This window comes from Thamnophis elegans, chromosome 1 (genome assembly GCF_009769535.1).
Source record: "Thamnophis elegans isolate rThaEle1 chromosome 1, rThaEle1.pri, whole genome shotgun sequence".
Lineage (NCBI taxonomy): Eukaryota > Metazoa > Chordata > Lepidosauria > Squamata > Colubridae > Thamnophis > Thamnophis elegans.
The window spans coordinates 36,349,340-36,374,592 of record NC_045541.1 but is presented as its reverse complement, the minus strand read 5'-3'; positions in this window follow the sequence as shown (position 1 = coordinate 36,374,592).

The following is a 25,253-nucleotide window of genomic DNA, read 5'->3' as shown; positions in this document are numbered from 1 at the left end:
AAGAAAAGTTGTTTTGGGGAAATAAAGATGACTCAGAGCAGTTCTCCCAAGAGCTTGATCAGCTGTTATAGTGCTCCAATCGTAGAGAATATATGTAGTTTAGGGTTAAACTGCTGGGTTCTTAGTTGTTTTCTTGCAGTGGTTTCATTATCTATTGGGGTACAATTGTTGTTTCAACACATGGTGTTGTGTTTGTTGGACAGTTTGTTGCACCATCCTTGTCTTACTTAAAGAAAAGCACCTTGAACATAGCTAGCTTCATGAAACAATTTGCAAGCAATGAAGTCAACATCAGCAGTAGGCATCAAACTAACTGCTCCTAATAATGCACAAATGGCTAATGACTTCAGAAATCTTCCCCTCCCCATGTTTCGCTTCTGTTCCATTCTGTATGCTTCACAGGAACCTACACGTATGTAAATTGGGAAGGCTCTGGAGGAATTAATTACTAAATACTTGCATATGAACAATGACAACATTTCCTCCCTCCTGTCCAAATATCAGTCTAAATATTGATAAATTACAATGGTGAAAATAAAACATTCTACATATGGGTATGTTTTAAATAGAACAATACAGAATTGATTTGCCTTTGCCCTATGGTGATTTTTTTTTGTTAGGGTAGTGGAAAACGTTGCATTATTCATCTATGTCACATGGGACAAATATGGTAATCTAAAAGGAAAACTAACCTGAAACACGTCATTTATCTTTCATCTCCAAGAAAGAAACAGATTAAATCTTATTAAGTAATCAGACAGAGCATGATTAATGTTTGTCTCTGTTGTGTTGTTGCTGATATTATTGTGTAGATCATAACAGTACCAGAAGCAGTAACAGCAGCAAAACAGAGAGAGCCAGTGACAAATACTCTTTCACATGAATTTATTTATATATTTAGTTGATTAGATCAGCTCATAATAATGGCAGCTAATGTACATATGCTTTGTGATTATCAAGTCTCTCTCTTAGAGTGCTTAAGAGGTTGAACTAAAATGAATTTTTCTTTTTCCTAGAAAATAGCACACATCTTAATCCAGTAGAAAATCAAATTATGACCATTTAGAACTTCTTTCCCATCTGATCTTCAGACTGCAGTTCTGCAGTTATTTATCTGAGGCATCGTTGAATGCAATGAAGCTGGCTTCTATCTAATGAGAGAATTTAGAACAAGTTGACAAATCCAATTAAAAACAATATATGGATTGGTTGAATTAAAGTAAACATTTTGCTGAAAGTAGCCGATAATACAGTCCATAGCCCTGTTACAGGGCCCTTGATTTGTACACATATTCAATCTCCAATTTATTCTTATAGAGGGAAGTTCAAAACAGAAGTCTGTTTTTTTAAATAAATAAAAAATCTCCCATCGTTGCTGGGCATTTTAGCTAGATGCATACCGTATATACTCGAGTATAACCCGACCCGAATATAAGCCGAGGCACATAATTTTACCCCAAAAAGCTGGAAAAGTTATTGACTCGAGTATAAGCCTAGGGTGGGAAATGCAGCAGCTACGGTAAATTTCAAAAATAAAAAATCAGTGTTATTTGAAACTCAAAGTTATGTTTATTCAAGGGACCCGCTTAATTAAAGTGTTCTATAATATCAGTATGACTTATAATACTGCAAGTCTGCAATATTAAAATACTTGTATAGGGGATCCCCGGGATCCCCCGAAGAGATCAAATCACAACCAGTATGCCACCTTCTTGGTATATTGTTTTTATTTTCACTGAGTTTTTAAAAATGAGCATTATTTCATCCTTTTTTTCTTTATGTTTGATTGGTATCTGCAATTTGTGTTAATTCTGTTCATACATATAATATAAATGAAAAACCCAGCTCTCTTAAAAAATATTTTAAGTTCTTTCTGGTGCTCCCTTTTAGAATTGGCCAACTAATATTTCTGTTCGCCCAACTAATGTCAGGCAGAGTTAACTGAAAAAGTAATTTTTCATGAAAGGACATTTTCCTAGGATTTTAATTGTTCTTACTGTCAGATTTCTCGTTATTTCCAGCTTGAGTCTCCTTCTGACAAGTTTCCATTGCTTCTTGTCCTGTCCTCAGGTGCTATTGCTGCCGCCGCCTCCTCCTCCTCCAACAGCACCAGCACATTTGCTGCCCAGCGCTGCGGCTGAGGTGAAGCCGCCAAAGCTCCCGCTGGCGCCCCCGCAGCGTTGCGCGGATATCCGGCAGTGCTGTTGGAGGAGGAGGAGGCGAACCAGCCTGCCATCGCCGGCCACCGCTAGCCCCGCCGCTCTTCCCACCCCCTTCCAAGCCCCACAGTCCAGCGGATGGAGCAGAAGCAGCTCCGGGGCTTCGCTGCTGCTCCCCGCATTTTCTGCACGGGGATCCCTTGGAGAGGGGATTCCAGCCTGCCATTGCCAGCCACTGCCAGCCCCGCCGCTCTTCCCACCCCCTTCCAAGCCCCACAGTCCAGCGGATGGAGCAGAAGCAGCTCCGGGGCTTCGCTGCTGCTCCCCGCATTTTCTGCACGGGGATCCCTTGGAGAGGGGATTCCAGCCTGCCATCGCCGGCCACCGCTAGCCCCGCCGCTCTTCCCACCCCCTTCCAAGCCCCACAGTCCAGCGGACGGAGCAGAAGCAGCTCCGGGGCTTCGCTGCTCCATCCGCTGGACTGTGGGGCTTGGAAGGGGGTGGGAAGAGCGGCGGGGCTAGCGGTGGCTGGCGATGGCAGGCTGGAATCCCCTCTCCAAGGGATCCCCGTGCAGAAAATGCGGGGAGCAGCAGCGAAGCCCCGGAGCTGCTTCTGCTCCGTCCGCTGGACTGTGGGGCTTGGAAGGGGTCGGGAAGAGCAGCGGGGCTAGCGGTGGCCGGCGATGGCAGGCTGGTTCGCCTCCTCCTCCTCCAACAGGCAACAGCACTGCCGGATCCAGTTGTAGACTCGAGTATAAGCCCAGGCGGCTTTTTTCAGCCCAAAAAGTGGGCTGAAAAACTCGGCTTATACTTGAGTATATACGGTAATTTGAATGCTACCCTGTTTCCCTGAAAATAAGACCTCCCCAGATAATAAGCCCAATTGGGCTTTTGAAAGCATGCGCTAAAATAAGCCCTCCCATGAAAATAAGCCCACCCCCAAAATATTGCAACACAGCAACAGCCATGAGGTGACCACGCTCGCCGCCACCTGCACCTCAAAAATAATAAGACCTCCCGAAAATAAGGCCAAGTGCTTATTTCATGGAGGGGGGGGTGTTTCAAAAGAAAATATGGCCCTGTCTTATTTTTGGGAAAACACGGTAGCAAGATAAAATGGTTCAAATAACAAACAATGGAGGAAAGCCAGCATGAGATGAATGTGTCCATATTTGTACTCGCATGTATTAATAATGTGTGTCTAATCAATGTACTGGTTTAGAAAATCTTGGACAAAGAAAATATAAGTCACCTTGATTTAAGAACCAGGGAGCCAGATTGTGGCTTTAGCACATGCACACCACAGGCTTCGAGGCTTGTCAAAAAGGATACGTTCCCAGGGGTAGAATTCAACTTCCTATTTAACGAGAGAGAAGCTTATGAAGGTGTTCCTTAATCCAGAGCAAATGACAAATTTCTTGCCAACTGTCAGAGCCCTCCTAATAGATGAAAGGAGAAAAGTCTTCAGAAGCAAACAGAACATCCTGTGAACTCTTTCACGCTAAATCCACCCCAAGATAGATGGTTCAGGTCTCACATCAAGATAGCAATAAAAACACGGCCAGGCTGGAATTTGTTCAGATGCTTATCAAACAAAAGGATTAGACCTGATCAACTCTCCCTTTTCTTTTTCCCCCAGAAAGAAGCAGCTGGTTCACATAGCATGGTGCCATATAAGCAGTGTACTGATATGAATGGAAGTTTGCAAGACTGTGGTCCTAATTTTTCTCAGTAGGTGTTCATTTAATTATGGAGAAGATTCAGATGTATGTTCCTGGATTTTTTTTAGCACAGCTAAATTTTGACACAAGCCTCCTTTTTACATATACCCGAAATGACTTTGTGATGGTCCCCTATATAGTTGCTCGAAGATGAGATAAAGCTTTTGCTCGGGTGGCTTTGTTTAAAGTTATATTTACATAACATAGAAGAGTCACACCTATTATGTCATAAATACAATATGGTTTAGTTAGAAACCATATTAAGTAAAAGTTATTGTTCCAGGCAGGGGTGGTATTCACTTACCTTCCATATCAGTTTGCAAATGTGAGTGCACACCCACCGCTGCGCATGCACACAGACTTCTGTGCATGTGCTTTTGGTGAAAAAAGGTCCTAAATGGGATGCCGTAGAGCCGGGGTGGGTGGCTGGGGCCACCTGCAATTTCCGCTATGGGTGAACTGCTAGAATACCACCTCTGGTTCCTAGTTAGGGCAATGTGGTCTCCTTGCATGTCAACCAAGTTCATTTCATTACAAGAAGATTAAAAAAAAAAAAAGCAATATTGTTTTCGTTAATTTCAAAAGAATGAGAAGCCAGCCTGCTTATCCAGGAAAGAACCATCTTTCCTCTTAATCTTTGTTGAGAAGAAAGAGTCTCTGCTCCATACAAGCCATTATGTGCAAGTTAAAATGGTGGGCAGCTGTAGCCAATGCTTTGTTTGGAAGTGTTTAAAAAGAAATCCAAAGGAGGTTGGGACAATAAAGTACTTCCTGTATGGGAAAGTAGAAAGCCTCACACATATGGGGTTTTTTTTCCTTCAAGAAACACTGGAGGCTTTTTGAGATTGATAATTGAGTCTGAGGTAAAATAGATATGTTTCCCCAGTCCCCATTCTAGAATCTACTTTATCAAGGACCCAAAGGGTGCATTGGATGAGCTCCATCCTTTTAAATCTTAAAGGATGACTTCAGGAAAACGTTCTTCACAACAGTATATTTATTGTATAACCTGAACTAGCAGATTTAACAAGAATGAACAGAAATGAACAACAGCAACCTGACAGCTATTTATACTGACATCTGTCAGGCGGGAACCCAATCAGGCAGCGGCAATTCTCCCACCAGCCGGCAGCCGCGCCAGAGCCAATCAGATCTTCTTCCTGCTCTGGCTTCGGCTGCCGGCCGCGTCCGGTAGGACGTAACACTCCTTTCCCCCGGATTGCGCATGTATAGACGTAACACATCCCTATTGCCCAGTTGCCCTGTCTCCAGAATGAGCAGTCAACTGTCTGTATAGAGATCAGAAATGGATGTTGTTCCCTTCTGTTGATATCTCCTCCAGCTTCCAAGTGACCCCAGAGTGTGTTTGTCTGCTTTGTTTTCCAGGTGCATCTTTTCCTGTTATCTGATCACAATGTCTATGGAGATTCTCAGTCATCCAGGTCATGATTGTACCAAAGGTGCTTTTTCAAAAGGCGACTGGATTTTGTTTTTCCTTGAAAATGTTTTGCTTCTCATCTAAGTGCAGCTATACAGCATGTCCTTTGTGAATTTTGTGAAGCTTCTTGGATGAGGAAAAACAAAGGAAGTCCAGTTGCCCTTTGAAAAATCGCCTTTGGGACTACCTGATCTCAAGTACTCCTGCCTGTTTGGGATTCATCTTGTTGCAGGATATTCTCAGCAGTTAACTGACCCCATTTGCAATGTAAGGTCCACTCCTTCAACTGACTCAAGGCTTAGTTCTAGTATATTTTAGTCCAGGGGTATAAAACTGGCAGCCTGTGGGCCGGATACAATCTCCAAGAAGCTTCACAAAATTCACAAAGAACATATATCTGCACTTAGATAAGAAGCGAAATGTCTTCAAGCAATCCTGTGCAAGCCACGCCCATCCTGGCTCCGCAAAGGCAAAAAAATGTCACGATACATCACGTGATATTGCGTGCTGTGATCAAGTTTGACACCCATGTTTTAGACCAAGGGTTCTTCAACCTTTCCCCCTCATACCTCCCTTTACATCAAGTTTGACACCCATGTTTTAGACCAAGGGTTCTTCAACCTTTCCCCCTCATACCTCCCTTTACTGTAATCTTAATATACACACTTCCTGCCAAAATCCAAACATGGAAATGAACACAAATGAACAATGAAAGCAATGCAATGAAACTTTGCGAAAGATATTATTATTGGAAAAGTGTATCTAAAAGGTTTTCCACATCTCTCCTGGAGTCTATCTGTACCAGGGGTGGGTTTCTGCCAGTTCTAACCTCTTCTATAGAAGAGGTTCCACAAATCTACAGTGTCGTTTAGAACCGGTTCCAGCTCCCTCTCCCCCCCTCCCCGCCTAGCCGCACATCATCAAGATGAAGAGCGAGAGGAGGAATTATGGGAGTTCCACAAGTCTTAAAGCTGTCAAGTTTGAACACCCCTGGGGTTTTTTTCTAAAGGGTTAGGGGTACAAGCGTCTTGTAACTTGACAGCTTTAAGACCTGCGTGCTTCAAATGCCAGAGTTTCTGAGCCAACATTTTGGTTGCTAAGGAAGAGCATTGTTAAGTAAGTTTCACCACATTTTACAAGTTGGCCACGCCCACCCAGTCACATGACTGCCAAATCACTCAAACTCAGTCACATGGCTGACAAGCCACTCCCACAAAGCAGACCACACCTACAGAAGAGGTTCTAAAAATTTTTGAAACCCACCACTGTACCTACTTGAGGAATGTGCCCCTCACAGTTAGGGAAACCCTGTTTCAGATCTTTGTTTGTTCTGACTGTTGAACAGTGTAATGCTGGTTCATAAGTCAATCATAGCTTGTTTGAAATCCCAAAGAAATGTTTTATTCCTAATTATTATCTTTCTTTCTTAGTTTCCTCCATCTACCTTTTTTCTATTTTTTAAAAAATTTCAGCATTCCACAAAATTTCGCAGATACTTGCGATAGAAGAGTTTTGTTCCCTGCTCCCAAATAATCTGTGAGCTACACGCTTATGCATATAAATGTTTATATGTCCTGGAAGATTTGCCTGCAATCACTTTTGCCAGTTACTTTCCTGAAACAGAAAGGTGGGAGGTCACAAAGCAGGGGAGTTGTCTAATGGAAATAAGTGGTAGCCTGCAGTCTGGTCTGAATACATTGCGCGCTGTTGCCAAAGTGTCTCCAACTGGACAGGATTTTTAAAAACTGGCTTAGAGCCAGCCTTCTGTGCACCTTAACCTTCAAATAAAATTGCATTAGAGAATGTTGGTGATGAATTTTTATTCAATAGACACCATACTATTATCCTTTCTGTTTAAAACATAACATATTAAATGCACAAAAACCTTGTTGTTGTATCCCTCACAATAATTTTTTGGGAAATCTAGAAAATTCCTCTTTCATGAATCTAAGAACCATGGTGGCATAGTGGTTAGAATGCAGTATTGCAGGCAAACTCTGCCCACAGTACGGAGTTCGATCCTGATGAGGCTCAAGATTATCTTAGCCTTCCATCCTTCTAAGGTTGATAAAATGAGGATCCAGATTGTTGGGGGCAATATGCTGACATTGTAAGCTGCCCAGAGAATGTTGTAAGGCACTATGGGGCAATATACAAGTTTAAGTGCTATTATTGCTACTGCAACTATTATCTAATGGTTTATGAGAGAGTTCTTAACAGGTGACAGCATGACTTAATTGACACTTACTAAATGTTCACACATGTTAACTTACAGAATAGCTTAGAATAAGAGTAGACAAATGTTCAATAACACAAAGACAACTCTTCTAAAAAGAAATTTTCGGTAACAGGCATACATAGGATAAAACAGTAAGATAATGATATCACAAGAAGAGGCATATTATTAAGGATAAAGAAGAAACTGAATATTTTTTGATATGGGATGCATTTTATCAATGGCTAGACAATAGAAACAGGAGTCAGAAAGGAGGAGATATAAAAAGAGGAAATATTAATATGAAGAGTTGTTAAGGAAGATGTTAAATATTATATTATATTATTATATTTTTAATATTATTATGATGAATACAACAATAAATATGTGGATTTTGATTGTTCAAAAATAATTGTACCCAGATCACACACTGTTTGATGGAAATTGAATATTGTATAAATAAAATAAATAAAACATAAAAAAAGAAGAGGCATAGTAGGCTTTTAGTTTTTTTTTAATCCTTGGGGAACTATTTTTTTTTACTATTATTTACTCCAATATACAAAGGTGAAAAACTGTACTTTGGTTTGCTGCCATATTTTGTTAACATGATCCTGACAGGCTGTATGGGTTCCTTCCCACTCTTCTGTCCATGTGTTTTGGACTAGTAGTTGGGAAAACAGACTCACAGCCTACAATTTCGCTTATTGATTTTTTAAAAAGAAGGACCAGACCGAGTCTTTCCTATTGCATCTTCGAAAGCCAATTAGATTGCACCGTGACTCAGTACTAGCAAAAGGCATTGTACTATACTCCATTTGTGTGGAAATAAATGGGTCCTTGGCCCCAAGGGCAATGTGACTGTCACATTGGTAAGATGCCCTCAAAAGGAAAGCTATGTTCATGCAAAGGTATGTGAGCAGATGACTTTTTCCTCTCAAGATGTTATTACAGCTTTTATTTAATTCCTTGTATTCATTTTGGGCTGAAGCCATCAAGGCAGCTTGTAACATATCAAAATAAATCATCAGCAACATCATAAAAAAGTAAAGTGAGCATTGAAGCCATCATAACAGATTGAAAACAACACTAAAACATTTAAACACAATTTAAAAGTAAGATCATAAAGATGTCATTGGATAGCTTTTTTTTATTTTTTAGGACCTGAGAAGGATTCTTCGGGAATTCTGAAAAAATGGAGAGAAGCAGGCTGGCCCCATTGCTTTCTATTTGTCCCTGATGTGGAAAGAAGCTTCTTAATCACTTGGGGGTGGGGGAACCAAGAACAAGAGGTCATCATCAATCTGTGCAATGTATTGTAAGGCATGAATCATTGTGTGTGTTCTACTTTTCCTGAACATAGGTAGATTCTCAGTTGTTTCCGTAAAGTCTGAACAGAGACAGAGAAGGAGATCAAGGCATCTCTGGGGCAAGGCATTCCACAAATTGTGCCTGACACAAACAAGAACATTTCCAACAAAAGCATTTCAGTTAATGGTATCTTCAGAAGGACCTTTAATCTTTTAATCATCAAGAGCTTTTTATTATAAATTATGGTGACCCTTATCAACAGAGGGAATATCAGTATTTACTGACATCTGAAAGTGAAGGAATGGTGTGAGCTTACAACAATCCAAACTATATTTATTTTTAAAAGCCTTCTTTGTATTAGTGTACACTGAGATTACCCAATTTGGTTCCAGAAGTTTTGATATGCAAATTAATGGGATTACTACTCATTATTCTATTATATGGATTAAAGTAATATCAGTGAAATTCACTTTCTATCATATTATTTATGAGAGTGTCCCAAAAGAGTCACAATATAAGCAAGATTCATTGTAGGGAGAACTACATCTGAGCAAGTGACCTGAACCTAGGATTGTATATCATTCTTTATGGTTGAGGAAGAATGTGACAATCACAGAGCACATTTTGTAAACACAGAAGATCCTAGACATAATTTCTTAGATTTCATAAAAAAAAATAGTAAGCCGCAAAATAAACCATAATTTTATGGTCAAATGCAATCTATGCATGCAGAAACGTGGCAATCTTGGTTAAAAACATCAGAGACATCGTAATTGGACAGATAAGCAAATGCTGTAAAATACTTAAATAGTTTCATTTCCTCTGCTCAATTCATATTAAGTTGGGGATACCAAGAAATTTCAGGCTTGTTCTTATTCTATACTTAATTTTAAATGGAAGCACTGCACATTTTTTCAGAGCAACTTCAAATCTGTTGGCAGCTAAATGAGTTAGAAGACAGTGTTGGACTTGTAATTTCTCATCAAAGATTTTAACTGACCTTGCAAATTCTTAAGGACAATAATGCAAAATTTTATTTATCAAGCAAATCAGAATAAGGCCATTTAATGTGTTGGTTACAAGCTTATTTGCTTATTTCTGTACGTCTGTATTTTCCACTAAGAAAATGTTTTTTGAAACGTGGCCTTTGCATTGATTATTCAGGGCTGATTGAATTGAAAAGCTATCCCATTTGCAGAGCTATATAATACTTGTGGCATTAGTTATGACAAGGCCCAGCCTAGTATTATGCAGTGCTTAGTGGATGCCTTATGAGTATGTAAATCAATCCAAAGCCTCAGAATTTGGTAAATCACCTCCCAATAAAATTGCTCAAATTATGATGTCTCAGAAGGCACTGACCTTACTATTAACCTCAATAGGCTTCAGAAATGTAGGCAGGCTACTTTTGCACAGCTGCAGGAGGCATTAAAATCCAAACCAATTACTAGTCCTTATTTGCAGAATGTCCAGGAATATAGTGGCATTGTGTTTGTGCAATGTGACATCCAATTATATAAGTCAGGAGTGCCAAGTTTGTTGAAGGCAGCCATCCCATTTGACCTTTGAGAAGTTTACTAGAGGCTGTGGCCCAAAAGGTTGATAAGGCCACAGCAAGGCCATATAGGCAGAGCAGGATAAAAAACAAAATAGGTTTAATTGGATTGCAATTCATTTAACATATAATTATACTGTAATTGAATTAACTACAGTCAATATAACTCTCTTTGTATTTCATGTACTTGTTAATTTCTTCCTTAGCCTTACTATTATTTATGGCAACTTTTGGAAAGGGGGAGATCGTATTAAACTTTGCAGTCCTAAGGCTGTTGCTTTTGTTCCCCTGCTGCAGTTAAAAAAAAATTCAAGCACTAGAGCTATATTTTCTGATGCTATTCTCCATGAGAAAACAACTTAAATGGATAAAAAGTCCTTTATAAAAAGAAGATGGTCATCCAGTGAAGGAAAAAAATTCAAAGCGTGATATTTAAGAGGGGAACCATGATCGAGTTAGAAAAATGGTGGAATTTGTATTTATTTGTCATAAACAGCAAATAAAAAGTAAAATATGCTTTCAAAATGTGCCACTTTTGATTTTGTATGAGCAGAATAAGAAGGATGGCACATGGAGCAAACTGGATATGATAATGCCTAGACTTTTCCCTGGCTTCGTAACTTTCTAAATGGAGGACTTCGTTTACATAATTTGGGCATAGAGAAATGTCTATGAAATAGTTTCTTTACAACTTGAAGCAATACATCTCAGAATCAGGTGGTTAACCCTTCTAATATTAATAATAATGATGATGAACAAATAATAATAATAATGAGTCAGTTTAGTGTAGTGGTTAAGATGCTGGCCTGGAAACCAGGAGACAGGGAGTTCTAGTTCCGCTTTTAGGCATCAAAGCTGGCTGTGCGACTTTGGACCAATCACTTACTCTCAGACTAACAGAATATCAGAGTTGGAAGGGACTATGGAGGTCTTCTAATCTAACTGCCTGCTCAAGCAGGAGATGTATACCATTTTAAACAAATGTCTGTCCAATCTCTTCTTAAAAACCTCCAGTGATTGGAGCACCCACAAGTTCTGAAGGCAAGCCATTCCACTGATTAATTATTCCGCCAGGAATTTTTTTCCTTATTTCTAGATTGGATGTCTCCTTCATATGTTTTCCATCTGTTGCTTCTTGTTCTGCCTTCAGGAGTTTTGGAGAATAGGTTGAACCCACCCCCCCTTCTTTGTGGCAGCCGCTTAGACTCTCAACCCAACCCACCTCACAGGATTGTTGTTGGGAAAATAGCACGAGGAAGGCGTTTTAGGTACGTTCGCTGCCTTGAGTGACTTATAATGTAATAAAGTGAGATAAGGGTCTAATAAATAAATAATCAGCAGTTGTGATGTAGAGGGCGCTAGGCCTGACCCAATACCTATAAGAATCAATGCAATGCTTTGGAATTCTGTTACATTAGAGTACCAGATGGTCTAGCCTCACTATGTAACAGTATGTTAAGTCATTCTGCTTTAGTGGTTTTCTCCCCCACCCCCATAACTGTTCAAGCTAAAAACAGACAAATCAATCCAAAAAGAAAAAAGAAAGAAAGAAATCCAACCAGTTTGAAAGCAAATGTCTTAATATGCAGCACCTTTCAGCTCCCTGTCTGTGCCCTTCAGCTTTGGTAAACAACTCTGAACCTTTTAAATCCTCCACACATTTTTCTCAAATGTTTCCGGAAAGCCTTTGCTATGTATTTAGCTTTGGGAGGCCTGAATTGCAGTATGTTCTTTCTGTTAGGTTTGTTCTATAGTGTTTATCTGTGCCAGACATTTTCCAAAATGATTTCCCTATGCTTTTTAATGGGGGAGAAAAATGGTCTCTTTTCTTTCCCTGAACTCGAGGCTTTTGTTCCAGATACTATTACTTTAAATACACTGTTCTGTTGTCAAACATTTTTACTTAACTTTAAACTGGGCTCATAAATCTTTTAGTGGTAGTATAGCTGGTTTACTTTAGGGGCAAAAAAAAAAAAAAAGGAGGAGATTTCAGAAGAGAAGTGAGGAACTATCACTGCATGTGTGGAATATTATATCGTAGAATAGCATCATGGTATCTATAATCTTAACTGTATAGAGTAGCTTTTTTCAACACTGGCAACTTTCAGATTATGGACTTCAACTCCCAGAAATCATCAGTGATGGAATACTCTGATGATTTGGCCACAGCAGTGTAAGATGGAGATAACAGACAGCCTCCTCTACAATGATCTTAAGAGCATGTGAACATTTTTCACTGACTGAAGCAAAGGTGGGTTCCTACCGGTTCGGATCAGTTCGGCCGAGTAAGTAGTAACTTGGCCAGACATGCCCCTCAACTGGTTCCATCAGCAACATTGTAGGTGCCACCATCTTGCTTTTTGCTTCTGCCCATGTGCAAGAGCAAATTTTTTACTACTGCGCATGCAGCGCCCGCACCCACAGTACACCCCCCCCCAGCAAACCAGCATTAAAACAAGCCGGAACCCACCCCTGGACTGAAGGTTTACTCCTAGTCTCAGCAAAATGGTAAGTACGTCCTTCTATCTTAATAACAAACTAACAAATGAAGCCCTGAAGATTTACTTAAACCACAACTCCCTTCCCTACAACTCTTATGCAAAGTACCATGGAGTAACGTTGCAGTGAGCTCTCTCCTATAAGATACATCCAAAGAATATGGCAGCAAAAATTATACCAGGGACAACACATTCCAGAAATTGTAGAACTAAATGGGGTGCTTTAGCCGCCACCCTCAGAATATCAGCACTAGGACTGAAATATTGTGCCCCTCTATAGCTCAACAGCTGCCATACCAGACTCAATGATACCATGGAGTGTCAAAACATCAGTGGATGTGTCAAACCACTCCTATTTTTTTTACTTCCTGTCCTGAGCCACATGGCAGTTCTATAAAGGCAAGATGTACTAATGAGAAATACAGAAAAATTATGAACAATTGCCTCCTTCCAGTTCACAATGACCATTGATCAATTGGAAGACTCAAATTTAAGAAGCCCCCACTGGCATAACATCTGCTTTACGACTTTAACATTGACTCTCAGTGGAAAGCCAATTGGGTTGCTGAATGCCCAGACACAGGAAGATACATAGAATAGTAGTTACATAATTACATACATAGTTCCCTTATAAAAGATGCCAGATTTTGAGCTACCTCACCAGCAATGGACAATCCTGAATAGGATTCACATCTCACACAGTGTTTGCCAAGATTTACTGTATAAATGTTGTATACCATCCTCCCCACAATGTGACTGCGGGGGCCACATCAAATTGTAGAATGGCCAAATGTGATTGGCTGTAAGCTAAGGGTATATACCGGTCCAGTAGCTGATCCCCTCCCTCCCCAAATAAATGGAAAAAGATTAAATGGCATAGACATTGGTGTCCGAATATAGAACTTTTTTAACATTTAAATTTTAATGTGTTTTTAATTTAGGTGAAATATTAATATATTTTCTACTGCCATATGTTATGCCAGATAATAAATAAATAAACACACACACACACACACACACACACACACACAAACTTCCAGAATTCTCCAATTCTGAAAACAAGTCTACACATCCTAAACTTGGCAAGTTTGAAAAACATTGAGAACAAGTAAAATATAGCTGAACAGAAGAAAAAAAAATAACTTTGTGAAACTGAATTCCAGAGACTGTGAGAAATATTTTTATTCATCACCAATTTTTGAAATATCAGATTTACAAATATAAATATAGATTCACAAAGGGCACAAGATTAATTATATTCATAGCTGATACACTGCTGTTCAAGATGTTCTTTATAACTTTTCAAATAATACAAAATGTAAATGTTGTACAAAAGAACTACAAAGTGTCCTAGAAACTACTTTTTTGTCTTACGTGCCTCCATTTTAAATGCAGATTTGAATGTCCCAAGGAAATGGAATGAGAAGGAATTTGCATGCTTTGTAGGGATTGAAGGGTGAATGTAGGATGAGAGCAGTGGTGGGATTCAAATAATTTAACAACCGGTTCTCTGCGCTAATGACCAGCTGGGTAGGCGGGGCTCGGTGGTCATGTGACTAGCTGGGCATGCCAACTCAATGTCACTCAGGTCGATGTGCACTTCGCCTTAGCTGTTACAATGTAATAAGGGTTAACCAGAGAGGCAGTTTCTGTAAGCAGGGCAATCAAGATTAGGCTAGAAACAAAATCAGAATGCCTCCTTCCTGCCTTCCTTACAGGATTAGCCCTGTAAAGTGGGAAAAAATACAAGCAGATTTCTTCCAACAACCGGTTCTCCCAATTGCTTAGAAAGATAACAACCGGTTCTCTCAAATAGATACGAACCGGCTGAATCCCACCACTGGATGAGAGGTTCAAAACTGGTGGAAGATTACAGAACAGAGGTGGGGAAAGGGTTAGGAATGAGAATATTTCTTTGATGTGAGTTTTATTTGATAATCATCAAAACATTTCCCAACTTAATATAAAAAGGATATTTTATAGAGCTAGACAAAGCTTCAGCAAAGCAATATGATTAGGTAGAAATTTCATTAAATCAATCTACAGATAGCATTTCACAAAGCAGTGTGGTGCTTTAACTACGTTAACTGGAGTTGTTGGGTAAATTAAAGCACCATGCTGCTCCACTGGCTAGCTTCTGTGGAAAAAACAGTAGACTTTGTCCATTGAAGATGTACAATATCTTCAAAACAACACTCACCCACTATTGAAGTGATAACAAAGCCTGACTCTTGTATAGTTGGTTTACCACCGTATCTGGATAATCTAGAAGACATTTGAAATTGCTAATAGGAGAATGACCAAAATAACAGTACTGTAAGGATCTGGTTAAATAAAATGCTAGGCTTGTCCAAAGTGGGCTCAATCTTCAGTATTTCATTTTCAGTATCAAAGGCAATGGGGTCAGCCTTGGAGTTTGATCAGCCTTTCTTCATCATTTTGTTTCAAGGAAAGATGCATCCTTGAAGGGCCACGTTGATGCGGTGGTTAGAGTGCAGTACGGCAGGCTACTTCTGCTGCCTGCTGGCTGCCTGCAATTTGGTACTTCGAATCTCACCAGGCTCAAGGTTGTCTCAGCCTTCCATCTTTCTGAGGTGGATAAAATGAGGACCCAGATTATTGGGGTCAAATATGCTGACTCTGTAAACCACTTAGAGAGAGCTGTAAAGCACTGTGAAGTGGTATATAAGTCTAAGTGCTATTGCAATCTTCTTTTTCACATTTTTTTCATGCACTATTTAAAGCAATCTTATGTACCCAAAATAGAAGAAGGGCCAACTGCATCCCCATCACTTATGCTGTCAATGCAGACATCTAAATTCTTGGGAAAGGGAGTGGTATTGGGTGGAGGTGGGAATACTGCTTCTTGGCATCATGCATGTGGTATTAACCTTACAAAGTAGTCCAGGCAAGAAGCACAGCTATGAGTGCTCACTCTATCTTTATTGTAAGGTCACATTAACAGAATCTTGCAAGTCTGAAAGTACCCCTCCCATCCCTCATCTTTTTACTTTTACAGATTTTACTTGAAAATTGGTCAACCTATGTGTGATGGTGTCTAAAGAAGCCAGGGTTTTCTCTTAATATTTCATCATCCTATAAGAAGAATACCAATTTCAGTATGATGTCCCGTCCCAATTTCTGAGCTCTAGGGATGGTTGCATCCCTAGGGTTGGTTGCACCAACTTGCATATTACTGTATAACAATTTACTCCCTATTATTTATAGCAATAGTGGGTGGGCAAGGATAGTTGAGGGTGGGCAAGGATAGTTGATGCGCAATATACATTGCAACGCTTATTGCAAAGCCTCTCAGCTATCAAACGACAACCCGGCCTTCACGTGGTGCCCCCCGTTCCCACCAATTGGGCTCTGTCGACCCTTGGGACTGGCGTCCCCTTGGGTATATCCAGCCGAAACAGCTTCCATGGATCGCCGTATCCATTCCAAACAGCCTGGTCCGACCTGGAAACGGCCAAAAGGAGGTGTTCGTCTAACCGAAAATCATATGATAGCGACTGGCTGCACCACCTGACAACCCTAGCCCAGGACCGAAGGCAGTGGCGTTAAATTTCCATGGAAGTCGCCTATACCCACGATGGGTGAAGAGGCGTCAAGTACAAGTACAAGTACAATAGCAATAGCAGTTAGACTTATATACCGCTTCATAGGGCTTTCAGCCCTCTCTAAGCAGTTTACAGAGTCAGCATATTGCCCCCAACAACAATCCGGGTCCTCATTTTACCCACCTCAGAAGGATGGAAGACTGAGTCAACCCTGAGCCGGTGAGATTTGAACAGCCAAACTGCAGAACTGCAGTCAGCTGAAGTAGCCTGCAGTGCTGCATTTAACCACTGCGCCACCTCGGCTCTACTTATATATCAGTATCTCCAGATAAGGTGTGTGTTATATGTCTCTTTCATATATTTATCTGCTATAGCAGAGGGCAATAAAAATATGATCTGTTCAGTCAACAGAAAGTCTATATCCAACTTCAGTTAATGTAAGCTAGCTTGGAAATTGAATCCTGGAGTCTGAAATTAAAAACATTTAATTAAAGTTTTCATTTCTCTTGCAGCACAAATACATTTGTACAGTCTGCTTATGAAAGTAGGATTAGGAACATTCTGTGCTGCAGGAAAATTTTCACATTCAGTTTCCATACTGTTTTTCCTCCCTTTCTTCAGATGTCATCACCATTTCTTCCTTCAATTAAAGGAAGAAATTAAAGATGCAGCTTTTTAAATGCTTATATATTATAAAACATAGACTCATAGGACTGGAAGGGGCTACAGAGGTCTTCTAATCTTGCTCAAAGCAGGAGATCTTAGACCTTCCTAGCTGAATGGTTGTCCAGTCTATTTTTAAAAACCTCCAATGATAGACCATTCATAATTCTGGGAGGCAAGTTATTCCATTGATTAAATGTTCTCATTGCTAGAAAATTTCTCCTTAGTTCTAGGCTGGATCTCTCTTTAGCTAGCTTCTACACATTAGTTCTTGTCTTGCCCTCTGGTGCTTTGGAGAATAAGAGAATCTTATGACAGTACATGGTTTAGTAGACTTCAGATTTCACAGATGTCTCCTAGATCTGCGTTTTGCCTGATTTTAAAGCAACCATGGATTTGCTCCTAAACCTATTGTTTGACCAATCAGCCCAAGTTCACCACTTCTCCTGAAACCGGATACTGTCTGAGCATAGCATAGATTTTTCTCATCCACGAGTGTATAATTGGGCTCAAAAAGAAAGATCTTGTTCACTCTTTAATGGACATCAGTGAGAGTTTGCTTCAAAAGACAGTCCTTCCCCCACTAGTCTATTGATTCAAGAGATTATTGTGTCGCTGACCTTCTCATTTTAGGCCATGTAAGACTTGTTTAAACCAAAGATTGAAATAAAGCTGAACTTTATGTATGTATTTATGTATTAAATTTATATGAATCACCCATTTCACCTACATGTCACTCTGGATAGCATACATAGTTAAAACATAATTAAAATTATAATCTACAATTATTTTTTTTAAAATCACTTAAAAAGCCAGATAAAACTACTATTATGAAGTACAATACCAAAAATACAAAGAATGTATGTAATCGAAACTTATATAGAGAACCATCATTTAACAACTTCGATACTTCCTTGCAACCCCCAGGCTTGATAGCACATCCAAGTTTTGAGAGCGTTCCGGAAAGCCTGCAAGGTTGGAGCCAATTTCACCTTGGGGAAAATGCTGTTCCAGAGGTTGGGCATCCCAGCAGTTAAAAGAAAAGGATAATTCACTGAGAGTTTATAGTATGCATCTGACCTTGAGATGCACAGTGGAGCAGTATTTAGTCTCCCAAATCTTATTTATTTGTTAATTATCAACTAACCGTCTTCAGCTTAAATATTGTCTCAAACCAGTTGGCAGAAGAAGAAAACAGTAAGTCTGTGTGATTCTGAAAATGAGTCAGAAGAAATGCTTTGGAGTCCAGCACTTCCCTGGTATTTGTTAAAGGCAGCATGTCTTTTATCAAAAATGCAAAAAAAAAAAAAAAAAGTCACTGCTTTCACAAGGAGCTCATTAAAGCAGACACAATACTCTCTCCCCCCCCCCTCTCTCACACACACATAGAACCTGAAAAAAGATGAGTTGCTTTAATAAATATCAGAAGAATAGTATACTGGTTCTCACATCCTGAAGCATTTATTCTGAGTCATTTTCAAAGCATAAATAACCCTATAAAACGTGAAACTGTTTGTGTGCTGATTTTTCAAGTGACCAACTGAGAAGCTCTCCTATGGGGCAGGAAAGGAAGGCAGAGTTTGCAGAGCTTTGCAGCAGAAATCTCTATTTCAGTCATGGAGTGTGCGTGTTTTTTTTATTCTGTGTGTGTGTGTGTGTGTGTGTGTGTGTTTGTGTGTGTGTGAAATAGTTAAAGTCTGGTGCATGCAGTTATTTTTACATCCGCAATATAATTATTACAGCAGTCTCTCTTGATTGATGGAATTTGGTTAATTACAAAAAGTTAAATGCATTGATCAAAGAAAAAGTTATTGATTAAAGAAAATTTATCTGCAATAATAAATGATGGTGAACTAGCAATTAACTGCAAACCTTATTAAATAAATAAATAAAAATTCCTAAGCCATGGAATAATGAACAAGTCTTTGCTTCAGATGAGAAAGATAATAGCACTGTCAAAACAAGTGCATTCTTAATAATATTTTTGCAATTAAGACCTGGGTCTTAAATGAAGAAATTGAAATTCAATTTCCACAAGGCTGGAGTAATGATTAATACGGAGCCTGCACCCAGTGCCAAAAGATATTATGTTTAGATATATTACTTGGTTTCTCATTATGTAGCAATACAAAGAAATTGTAGTTCTGGCCAGCACTGCTATTCTCCCCAGAACAATATTCTGCTTTGGTCTTTGAGAAATTGCACAATAATTTGGTCACAAAACATCTGGACAAGAGGTGTATTCTCAGATTTTATTGGCTTTAATCTCTGAGATAGGTTTGTTTGTTTGGGCAGCACTAGAAGAATAGTAGCCCATTCTGAGAATGTGCAATGACCGAGATCTGTATGATAATTACATTCACAGATGACTTTTCTCTAAAAACCCTGGGTTGGCAGTGCCAGATCTTTAAGATAATCCGGATACGAAACCAAAACCATGAGTACCAAGACTACACTTTACTGTGAGATTAAAATAACAGAATCTTACAGAGCTCAAAGACAAGGGTGAGACGGAATACCACGAAATCTGGGACAAGTAGTACCGGGGGTTAGAAACGAGGGGAAAAGATCAGGACAGAGAAATGCGGATAAGTTAAGTACTGGAAAACATGGTATTACTATTGTACGAAAGGTAGGAATTGGATATGTATATGTACTGATAATAACTATATCATGAAAGGGATTAATGGGTAGGTAATTTGACTGGCTACAAATACCTATGTAATGGATAGAAACTGTTATTGTTGTAAGATCAAAAAACTCCGTGGAAATGACTATGCCAGAAACGTCGCACTATGTCCAACATTTTTAATGTTTACCTAATGAAAACTTTTTAAAAATAAATACAAATAAATAAACAACAGAATCTTACACAGTGGCAGATTAAGGCTGACTGGTGCCCTAAGCACTGACAAATCATAGTGCCCCCCGCTCCTTTGTACATACTGTACAAATCTTCATTGGGTTTTTTCTTTCTTTCTCAACTTTGTGGTGTCCCCTTTGGGTCTGGTGCCCTAAGCATGTGCTTAGTCTGCTTAATGGTTAATGCACCACTGATCTTACAAGCCTGAAAGCACTTCAGCTCTCCCCTGTCTTTACTTTACAGAGAACAAGGGAGGATCCCTTCTAAGATGCTTTCTTCATCCCCATTATTATTTTGAACTTTGTCTACAGTAAACTGTAGCTCTTTCTCCCAGCTCTTTATCGAAGTTGTTCTCACAGCTCAGTATAAGTAGCAGAGTCTCTACTATTCAAGCTCTTCTTGACAGAGGTGTCTGCTGGAGCGGGTGGGGGTGGATGGGTGGAATTGGGGGAGGTGGCATATGATGAAAGGAGAGTTGTGACATTGCCTGCATATACAAAAGAGGGCAGATCTTGCAGTCTGATACTTCTTTAAATATTTTGACAACATTGCTGGATCGAATGGACGTCTCTGCAGCTGGGGAATATCAGGGAAATATCGGGGGGGGGGGGGAATACCAGGAAAAGTTTCTGCATACAGCTCCATCATGTATGGACTATGTAAATAGTCTACATTTGAATTTGTAAATACAGTAAATAGTTTCATTCTGATGTGCTTTTTAACATTTTTGCCATACGCTAAATAAATAAAATCTGTAATTGGATGGCTTTGTCCCAGGTGCTCTCTTGAAGCCAAATTAATTTACAGGATTCTTGTAATCAGCATCAACCAACCAATCAGAATAGAGCAGGAGAACCATTTCAGACAAGTGACTGTCCAGTCTCTTCTTAAATTAAATTTAGGGGAGATCCCAATTTCAGGAGTAAGAAATAGTGGACCTGAATGGATCTGAAAAGCAAAGTTGATGACTGTGGCAGAAAGAAAGGCCAGAAAATAGACTAATTCTTTGATAATTCATCTCCAGACAAAATTTACCCACAAGTGTTCCAGACAACGGTTTCTTGTGAAGAGACTACAAGATAGTAGTTTCTGGTGGTTTAGTGCTTTGGGAGATAAAGGAATAACTATCTTGCTGAAACCATGGATGGAGCCTCTGAAATGACACTAAATCCACATACTTTCCTTTCTAATTGCTTTCAGAAATTGCTTATTAATCACTTTTAAGCTATTAGGAACTTTTGAATCAACAGGTTTTATAGCACTAGGTTAGTTTTCTTCAATCAGTGAAATAACTTTACAATACTTTAAGATCTATATATCCCTCCCTCCCTCCCTCCCTCCATCCATCCATGATTAAACAACAAGAAGATGATTAAAACTTTGATATTATAAAGTTACAAATCGACCAAGGACCCAGATAAATTTGACATAAGATTTTGGGATTAATTATAAAAACTCCTCTTCATGGGAAAATGCTTTTCAATTTTTTAAAAAAGTAAGATTTTAAAAATGGGACATTAAGGGGAACTAAAGATTACAATTAAAGGAGAAGAACACTTAATGGACACATAAATTTAAATTATAATTACGGAATGAAGCACAATATGTTAATGTTGGACATAATGATATATATTTTTGAACAATAGATCCAGAGGTTAACTTTAACAGTATCTGCCTTTATGGATACATTGTATCTAAAAGCTATTATGAAAGAAGAACAAGATCTACCTGAAGAGACAGTGGTATTTATCTGAGTTGAAACTAATTTGAAAGTAGATTTAAAAATGATAGGCTGCAAGGATGACATGGAAAAAGATGCTGTGGACATACAAAAGAAAATGGCTAATGTCTTAATAATTAAAAGGGATATACTGTACAAGCAATGAACCAAGCAAGTGACCTGTTTGTATAATTTTCCTATATTGGATTTACAAAAGAGGCTTGCTAAAGCTTTGAAAAAAAATTGTGAGACAAAACAAAAGAAAAAATGAAAAGAAATCAATCTCTACAACACTATTTAAGGGGAATAAAGTTTAAGATTATTAGAAGCAGAAGGAAGGAGTATAAAGTTGGTTTATTTGATCAAAGATAAAATTAGATGTCTTGTTATCTTTGGTCACCATTAATTGACTTTTGTTAATGTCAGGACTGAAATGGCAATGTTTTATGGATTTATTTACAGATAAGAGACAGAATGTAGGAAAAATAAATCATTTGTTGTATTTTAAGAAAATGTTACTGAACTCGTTTATGCAGTAGTTGTGATGAAGGTGAGAAGTCATTCTAATATATTTCTTTTCTTTTTCTTTACTATATGCTGTTTTTTCATTCTTTTCTGTACCTTCTACTCTTTCCTTTTATTCTTCTTTCTTTTATTATGTTTATTATTGTTTATTAAATTTATTGATCACCTTTCTTACCACAGGGTCACTCTGGATGGTTTATAATATTAAAAAGATAAAATAGTACAAAGCCTATACAGAATATGAACTAAAAATATAAAAAGATAAATACTGAACCTAAGGTAAAAGTTAGGGAAGAAGCAGGTTGTGTAATTTTTTTATTAGTCTCTCAACCACACCCAATGTGAAGCCCCCCCCCCCATTAGAGCTTCAAGCCAATTGACAGAGTTGGGTCTTTAAGCTCTTATGGAAGGTCAGGAGCAAGAGTTGACATCATTTGTTTGTTTGTGTCTCTGTGTGTGGGTGTGGGTGTTTGTGTTTGTGTGTGTGTCTGTGTGTGTGTGTGCGTGTGCGTGCGCGCAAGTTGTTCCAAAAGGCAGGAGCAATGGCTGAAAAGACTTTTCCTAGACCCCATTCACCAGGATTCCCTGGCCAATGGGGCCTGGCTTCTATTAGTTTTCATTGTCATAAGTGTAATTATAATAAAATTACTATTAAAAATAAGAATACTTTTAGGGGAGATCCCTACCTAAGCTGCTTTGAGTTCTTTGGGGGAAAACGTCCCCAATATAAATTGAAATCTTCATAATAAGGTTAATGATATGTAGTATAAATTTTAATTGAAATATTAAAACAAATAAGAGATTTTCAGGGTAAAATCGATTTAGGTATGACGAATCTAGTTCTAGAACGATTTTATGTCCTGAATATTTTATATAAAAAGGCTTCTACATGCCAGCAAGTTAACAGGACTCATAAAATAAGAAAATGCTTCACCATGCCAACAAATTCATTAAAGTACAATTAAAAATAAAAAGAACCAGACAGCACCCACTCAAGTAAAATCCAATTCAATAGCCACATCAGTTCCTCTGCTGAGTTTATAGTTTTGCTGTAAAAACTATGTTTCTGCTGGGATCACAGGACACTTTTAAAAAATATTTTTAATCTGGTCTTTATTATTTTTATAAATAACTCAAGACTGCAAACATTATACCTCTTCCTCCTCCCATTTTCACCACAAACCCCTCTAAGGTGTGTTGATTGGCCCATGGTAACCCAGCTGGCCTTCATGTCTCAGGTAGGACTAGAACTCAAGTCTCCAGGTTTCTGGTTTGGTGCCTTCATCTCTATGCCGAACTGGCTCTTTGTTTGACTTTCTAATGACTGCATATATTTTATTAATAAATATATTAAGGTTAAGAGTAAAAGGCAATGTACGAAGCACTATATGAATATACTATAAAGGTATAATTTCAGGGTAAAATCCAAGCCAACTGACAGATCCAAGTCTTTAAGTTCTTGCAGAAGGTCAGGAGCGATGGAGCTGACCTCACTCTGGGGGCGGAGAGGGGAGATGTTCCCCTCCTCTGGGGGGAAATGCAGGAGCAATGGAAGAGAAGGCTCTTCTCCTAGACCCCGCCCACCAGAATTCCCTGGCTGAGGTACAGTATGCAGAGACAGTCAGCTATAGATTGTGGGTGCAAACCAGATTTAGCTATGTTTCCTTTTCTTGCCTTAATGTCTTAATTTTTGCATTACAATTTCTTATTCCTTTTTGCATGTTGCACTAATTGAAAGGAACACATGGACTACATATATACAGTATAGATGACATATATGCAATGTACACGTTGTACTCTATATATCATATACCGTACCCTTCTAACTCAAACACAGTTCCAAAGGGGGAAAAGGATATAATAAAGAGCCTGTTGAATTTCATTTTATAAATCATTTAAGTTTTCCATTTCTCATCAAGCCCGAATGAAATGTTTTTTTTCAAAGCCTACATGAGATCTTTAAAATGCTTTGCTATTGCCACTCACAGATTTTTCATGGTTGTGACGGAGATTCAACATGAGTCCAACTTACAAGTACCATATAATAATTTTAAAAAACAGGAAAAGTAAGCCCTACTTTTATTTTTAGCACCAGAAGGCAACTTACATATCTCTGCCTGTGTTTATAGGTGAAGGTACATGATGTTTATTTGGGCTAGTGGCGTCACAGCTTGCAGCTGAGTTTAGGAGCAATAATTGTGTATTTACATTTTGCTAAGAGTAGGATGCTTTCCTCTCAGCACTAAAAAGGAATTTTCCTCCCACCTTGTTCATCCTGCTGACCCTTGTGCTTGTCATCTAGAAGTGACAAGGAGTGAAAAACTTTGCTCTGCCTACGCAGGCAGGAGCAATCTTAATGGTGAGCCCCTAACCCATCTGCTCATCATATCCCATCAGTTGTCACCTAAAGCAGCCCTCAGGTTCCCTAATGTTTGGATTTAGTCCTGTTCAATCTGCTTCATTAAAAATAATATGTACCAAAATAGCAATGCTCGTGATTCTTATTTTCCGTCTAATTGTTGTAAAGAGAATAAGACGGGGAAAAAGATTCTGAGGGAAAAACATATAGGAACAATTCAATGCCCAGCATAAAAGTAGTGCTTGCTGTGAATTATATTCTCTGAAGAAACTCCAACTAAACCTTTTAGAAGATTCACTCCTGAGCATTTGCCACCATCACTAAGCTGTTCCTTTTCTCTGTTCATCCCCACTTTTTGTCCTTCAGGGAGCAATTCTAGCTAGACAGGGATGATGTAAGAGTCACATTTGTCATGGTGCCAATATCACAAAGCTTGCCAATATCACTGAAATCAAACCAAACTATTGTCCTCGGTGGAAAAGGGAATGCAGCCATGTCGACAATTTCGCCAGCTGCCTGCTACATTAACCATTTTATACCCTCCTCCTAATAATTGCATAATGTTATCCCATACTGTCCACAATAAGCATCTCTTCATTTCTGCTTAGTTCTCCAAGGTAAAGCAGATAAACATGGCCTCCACATGAGTTTCTCTAAAGA